The sequence below is a fragment of the Vombatus ursinus genome, unplaced genomic scaffold (genome assembly GCF_900497805.2).
Source record: "Vombatus ursinus unplaced genomic scaffold, bare-nosed wombat genome assembly UNPS02014781.1, whole genome shotgun sequence".
In the NCBI taxonomy this organism is placed as follows: Eukaryota; Metazoa; Chordata; class Mammalia; order Diprotodontia; family Vombatidae; genus Vombatus; species Vombatus ursinus.
Genome location: NW_020954559.1, coordinates 18,004,321 through 18,011,678, shown reverse-complemented (window position 1 = coordinate 18,011,678; position 7,358 = coordinate 18,004,321).

Sequence of the window (7,358 nt, the reverse complement as noted above, 5' to 3'; positions counted from 1 at the left end):
CTGAAACTTCCACTACTTACTATTTTTCCTCTGGATCCCACCATAACTGCATGATTTTGCATAGATGGGAACACTTTTTCCTATATAGAGGGTCCAATTCTTAACATGTTTACTTCTGAAAAAACTCTAGCTCACTAAATGCTTTTGAATTGTCTAGAAAAAAAAACAGTTAATGAAAATCAACCAATCCTTTTGTCTGGATTTGACACATAGAAAAATGGGATGTGGGATAAGGAAGAAGTACACATTTTGAATTGCCCCAAGGTCCGCAACTGTTTAGGGAGGGAGAACTCAATCACAGGATGCCTCCTTTTTCATTTCCTTCCTACTTTTCATAAATCAAAATCTGCCATCAGGGAAAGAAGTGATAATATCACTTTTTAATTAACAAGGCACATAAATTCTCACAATTAGAAGGAGCATTAGAAATCATAAAGGCCATCTAAGAGAGGAGCACCAGCAAAGATTTTGAAGTTAAAAGACCTGCATTCAAATATTGCCTCTGATACTACTTTCAGGACGTTTTTCACAACTCCACAAGGGACTAAGATTTCTCAGCACTTGCCTACGGGTTGAATGTTTTTTCCATAATTTTTGTCTCATTCTCTTAACTTTTTTCTTCATGGTGACCTTAACAGTGTATTGACTGAGTGTCTTCAATACTGAATATATTATTATTTGCCTTGGTCAAATTTTCAGTTATCAAATGATCCCAATTTCTTATAACCATCTTTGTTCTACTCCCTAGTACTCATGCTTACAATCCCTGGCTTCTTTAATGACTCGCCTTAATGTACCATCTTCTCAAAGAAGCCTTTTTTAAATAGTTGTTATGATGCTCTCATTCCTTTCCAAATTACAAATGAATGAATGAGCATTTATTATGTATTTACTTTGTGCTAGGCACTGTACTAAGTACTAGGGATACAAAGAGGGGGAAAAAAAGACAATCTTGTTCCCTAGAAGCCCATATTCTAATTAGGGAAGAAGTGTTAGGTGTTAGAGGTTGGGAAGACAACCCATAAAAGACAGTCCTGGACCTGGAAAATAGATCCAGGAGAGATAATTTTAAAATTATTGGACTACCTGGAAACCATGATCAAAAAAAGAGCCTACACATCATCATTCAAGAAATTATCAAAGAAAACTGCCCTGATATGCTAGAACCAGAGGATAAAATAGAAGTTGAAAGAATCCACCGATTGCCTCCTGAAAGAAATCCCCAAAGGAAAACTCCTAGGAATATTGTAGCCAAATTCCAGAATTCCCAGGTCAAGGAGAAAATATTGCAAGTAGTCAGAAAGAAACAATTCAAGTATTGTGGATACACAATCAGGATAACACAAGATTTAGCAGCTTCTACATTAAGGGATCAGAGGGCTTAGAATATGACATTCAGAGGTCAAAGGAGCTAGGATTACAGCCAAGAATCACCTACCCAGCAAAACTGAGTATAATTCTTCATGGGGAAAATGGATATTCAATGAAACAGAGGGCTTTTAAGCATAATTTATGAACAGACCACAGCTGAATAGAAAATTTGACTTTCAAATACAAGACTCAAGAGAATCATGAAAAGGTAAACAGGAAAGAGAAATCATAAGGGACTTACTAAAGTTGAACTACTTACATTCCTGCATGGAAAGATGTTATTTGTAATTCATGAGATCTTTCTCAGTATTAGCATAACTGGTGGGAATAAATAAATAAACACACACACACACATATAGAGGGCACAGAGTGAATTGAATATGAAGGGATGATATCTAAACAATAAAATTAAGGGATGAGAGAGTAGATTATCCTGGGAGAAGAAGAAAGGGAGAGGTAGAATGGGGTAAATTATCTCACATGAAAGAGGCAAGAAAAAGCTTTCACAATGAAGGGGAAGAGGGGGAGGTGAGAGAGAATGAGTGAGTCTTACTCTAATCAGATTTGGCTTAAGAAGGGAATAACATGCACACTCAATTGAGTATGAAAATGTATCTTACCCTACAGGAAAATAGGGGGAAGGGGATAAGGGGAGGGGGATGATAGAAGGGAAGGCAGATTGAGGGAGGGGGTAATCAGAAGCTAACACTTTTGAGGAGGGACAAGGTCAAAGGAGAGAATTAGAAAAACGGGGTGGGATAGGATGGAGGAAAATATAGTTAGTCTTTCACAACATGACTATTATGGTAGTGTTTTGCATGACTACACATGTATAGCCTATATCAAATTGCTTGCCTTCTCAGTGAGGGTGGGTGGGAAGGGAGGAAGAGAGAGAATTTGGAACTCAAAGTTTTAAAAATGAATGTTAAAAATTGTTTTTACATGCAACTGGGGAATACAATATACAGGCAAAGGGGTATGAAATCTATCCTGCCCTATAAGGAAATAGAAGGGAAGGGGATAAGAGAAGGGGGGTGGTAATAGAAGGGAAAGCAAATTGGGGGAAAAGGCATTCAGAATGCTCACTGTCTTGGCATGGGGGAGGGGAGAGATAGGGAGAAAATTTGGAACTCAAAATCTTGTGGAAGTAAATGTTTAAAACTAAAAATAAATTAATTAATAAGAAGGAAAAGTAAATAAGTGCTAAAAAGGTAGTTGGTGGTGATAATCTAAAAAGAAAAGAAAAAATGCTTGTAATTACAGTATTTTATCCTTTGGGTTGTCACTCACTCAATAAATGGCAATGCATTTTTACCAATTATTGAGATAAGTCAATCCATCCCTGAAATTAATGGAACTTACTTCAGTAAATACACAATTTAACCACCAACTAGATTGAGCTGAAAAAAATATAAATTAATAAACTGATGTCAGTGAAAAAAAAAAGATACTTCTGGTATAGGGTGACCAGAAAGCACTAGAAATCTTAGGTATGCAGTAGTAAAGATGTTGGTCAGGTACATATTGTGCCCACGAAACTGCTAGCACCGTCCCTCTTATATTACCTTCCATTTAACAACAAACACACATACACACAAACACACACACACACAAATATACATGGAAGTATACATATATGTCTGTTTATGTATGTTTTGTGTGCTTATTCTTTATCAGACATGGTGCTAGGCACTAGCAATACAAATACAACTAAGAAGAAAGGCCTTCCCTACCCTCAAGGAATTTATATTCCAATGCAGAAAACAATACTGTGAAAATTATTTCTCTTGGTAATCTCTGTACTGTTCAATAAATTATTGGAACTCTGAAGGTTTTCTGCTTGGGGGAAACTGACCACACCCTGTCAGCATTGATTCAGATTCCTCAGGTCTCTTTGCCTGGGCCAAACTCTTAGCTAACCTGAATGATTACAGGTGATTTCAAATGCACCAGCTTGAAACTCCCAGGAGGATGGAATGCCCTGGGTAGTTTTTATCTGATAAGCCTTTTGTGAGACTTTTCAGCTCTCTTAAGGAAGGAGAGAGGGGAAAAAAAGTTATTCAGAGATGGGAATACATGTCTTTTTAAGGGAATATATGAATTTGTGGATAATCTTCCCTTTTAAAGGGCCAAGAGTATTGGATTTTTTTTAAAATTTAAATGCTTATCATTAGCAATTATAAATCCAGATTTGATTTGATTTCAGTCTATTTACCTCAGTTTACTGTTTTGTAAAGGGATAATAGTAGAACCCACTTCCCAGGGATGTTGTGAGGATCACATGATTGTAAAGTACTTAACACAATGACTAGCATATGCTAGACAAATGTAATTGTTCCATATCTGATAACTTTGAAGTTGTTTTAAAGTACCAAAAGTAATAAGATCAGTAATTTTTATATGTGATAATCTGAAAGTACAATTGATGTAATCTGAAGTTTATTATTTGTGTTATCACTATATTTCTCGATTTTTAATCTGGATTTTATTGCATATGAACTGGGCCTTTTAAAAAAAAGGATGTGATAAAATCTTTTTGAAACTGTTAACATTTAATGAAGAATATTTGGTTATAAATAAGTAATAATGATAATACTGATAATCACTATGAGAGCAGGTTTTTCATTTGAAATCTTGGCTATTATGAAAATATATAAATAAGGTTGTTTCAGGTTGTAATTTCAACATATTAATGATGAGATAAATGATTCTCTGTGTGAGGTGACTTAGAAATGCATTTACCTAAATTGATAATGGGTTGTTTCAAGTTTTAAATATATTATAATGTATAAGGTATTGTAACATTTCTAAATTGTGCAATTTGGTAAATAATTGTATCACCTGTGTTGTTAGAAAAACCATTTCTCTATAATCTAGATGTTATTAGATTAAGAATTGTACTGTTAGAGAAAAAGAGAAAAATGAATGCGTTAGGAAGCTGTTAGGTCATTCTATCTGACCATGTGTTGTAACATTTTGAAGTACTCTAATTTAAGAAATCATAAACTTCCAAGTTTTGTCTATATTTAAAAGGAAATTTCAGCTAAAATTATTTGGTTCTCAATGAAAACTCTTAAGAAACTCAAATTACTTATGAAAAGTTAAGATTGTTAACTAAGCTATTTGGAGTTATTATAAAATTGTTTTTGTGAAAGGAAACTTGGTAATTGTGCAAGAAAGAACCTTGTAAAATCTCCTTGTAATTAATTTCATTTGTCATAGTAACAGGATAAATTGTAAGCTGTTTTTAAGAAAGGAAAATACTTTTATGAAGAAATGTTTTGCAGAATCTTTTGTGTGATTTTTTAGAAGGCCTACTAAATTTCCATTTACAAGCTAATTTGGTGCAAGTAATAATTCGATATTGATGACAAATACGTCCAAACCTACTGTGAATTTTGGGTTTCATTCCTAGTCCTTAGACTAGCCTTAATGGGTGCTTTCTGAGAAACAGAGTCAGAGTCAGCAGCTCAATGGGAGCAGTATCAGAGGTATTAATACTAAAGCAATTACCACAATGAGCTGTAAGTAGGGAAGATCTTGCTGTTTTGATCTAAATTCATTCCATGGTCTAGTAAGGGCTGGAATTAGTGTTTGAACTTCTCACATGTATAAGATTCAGTTCCTCAAAGTGTCTCATTCTTTCAGATTAAGTATGGTTAGAGAGAGATAAATAAGCTTGAGAAACAGAGATGGAGATCTATTAGAGTAGTAACTTGTGAAATTTGATTTTACTCATGATGTTATTTAATCAGGAACTGGAACATGTGTAGTAATGCATGTAAACTACTTGGGGCTCACTTTAGAGATGTTCCCTACCTAAGGCGAGATTATAGTCACATGTGAAACCCTGATGATGGAATTTGCTATTCAAGATCTTATGGGACTGTTAATGGACTATTATCCTGAGTCTAATCCTGAGTCTAATTCAAGGTATAGTTATCTATGAACTGAGAACTTTAGGAAAGTAGAATCAATTAGACTTGGAAACTAATTGGATATGTGAGGTGATGGAGAGAGTCAAGGATGACGTCAAGGTTCTAAACCTAGGCAACTAGGGAGAGGGCAGTTCTCTGTCCTCAACAGAAACAGGAAAATTTGAAGGACGGGTTGGTTTAGGAGGAAAAATGAGGTCTCTTTTTGGGCATATTGAGTTTGATGTGTTTCTAGGACATCCAGGTGTGAAGCTGTCCAGCGGTGGGAGATCAGAAGACAGATTAGAGCTGGATTTTTATAGATTTGGGAGTCATTAAGATAGAAATGATCACTGAATTCATAGAAACAGATGATCACAGAGGAAAAGAATATAGAGAAGGGGAGAGAGCCCATACTAGACACCATGAGAGACACCTGCACCAAAGGGGTGAGATGTGGATGATGACAATTCTCCAATCTGTGTTCCATACACCCAGGAGGAGACCTAAGGGAGGGAAGAGATCACCTATGAGGAGGTTGTGGTCAGTGGTGATAAAAACTGCAGGGGGGTCATCAGATTTAGATTTAGAGCTAAGAGTAGTTTCTTGATAAGCTTTTTTTTGAATATTTTTATTAATTTATTTTGAATTATCAACAATCACTTCCATAAGCTTTTGAGTTTTAAATTTTTCTCCCCCTCCCTCTTTCTTGGAGCAGGCCCTGCTTCAAATTGGGATTTGTGGAGTTCATGGAGTTCAGGATTCACAATACATAAAATAAAATTAAATAGCAAGGGAACATGTTGAAGAAATTCCAGAGAATCAGAAGTGAAACTTGGAGAGGAAGAAAGATGTGGCTGCCTGGGTAATTCCTTAAAATGAAGGTTCTGGGAGGAATCAGCCAATAAGAGGAAAGGGTCACATGAGTAGATTACACTTCCAGCATAAGAAATCCAGGGTTGAGGGTGAACTGCCAGGGTGTGGAGACTTCTGTGTCCTCAAAGAGAAAGACTATATAGAGACCAGAGTGGAGCCTGAAGATAACCAGCTCATAATCAGCACATAATAACTGCTTACTGACTAACCTACTCATATTTGCTACTTGTGCCACCTTTTGGCTATCATTCAACTTCACTGTGCCTCAGTGTGCTTGTTAGTAAGATGAAGCAGTTGGATGTGATGACCCCTGAGGTCCCTGAGGCAGAGCTCCAAGCTAATAGCACTTCATTAAATGGTCCATGGCTCTCTAATGAAGCAGACCTCAGATCATCCTCATGATCTGAGATGCCTCCTTTCCCTAGGACCATACTTTTATATGGTTTGAGCTAAACATGCAAAAGAGGCATGGTGAAATAGAGAATTTCATGGGATTATAAACCTTGATTTTCATCCCTATATAGGGCCAGAAATGATACATCAGCATGGGTGGTAACAAGAAGGGCAAGGCAAGGGTCACATTCCCTAAGTGGTCACATGATGGGCAAGGCAACAGCTATCTCCAGTAAATAAAAGGTCATAAGAGGGTCACATGCTCATATTGGACAAGAGAGGGTGGAGTCACAAAACAAATTGGGGGATTTTCTCTATCATGCCATCCACACTAGAGGTAGACATAGAATTTGAGCAAAAGAGGATGAAGTTATCTTTGTCAGCATTCTTACGATTTCACAATTGAGCTTCATAACTAATAAACACATGGTGAACATTGGATTAAAGTTTGAACCTATCTTATCTAATTATCCCTATATGATTTATGTAAAATATGAGCTAGTACATGCTTGTACTTATTGTTAGATGACTGACTAAACATCTAATATATAATATTATGTAGAAAATTATATATAATAATATATAAATATATAATATAATATAATAATAAATATATAATACTAGATGAGTATATGGCTAATGATTGCTAATAATCATTATCCCTTATGTAATCACACTGAACTGATTAACACTGATTAATATTAATACAGATTGAAATAGAGTAGAGGTCCAAATGAATTGTTTCTCACAAAGTGTAACTGAAGATTTTACTAAGAATATGTGAACTAGGTCTGCTTACTAAGT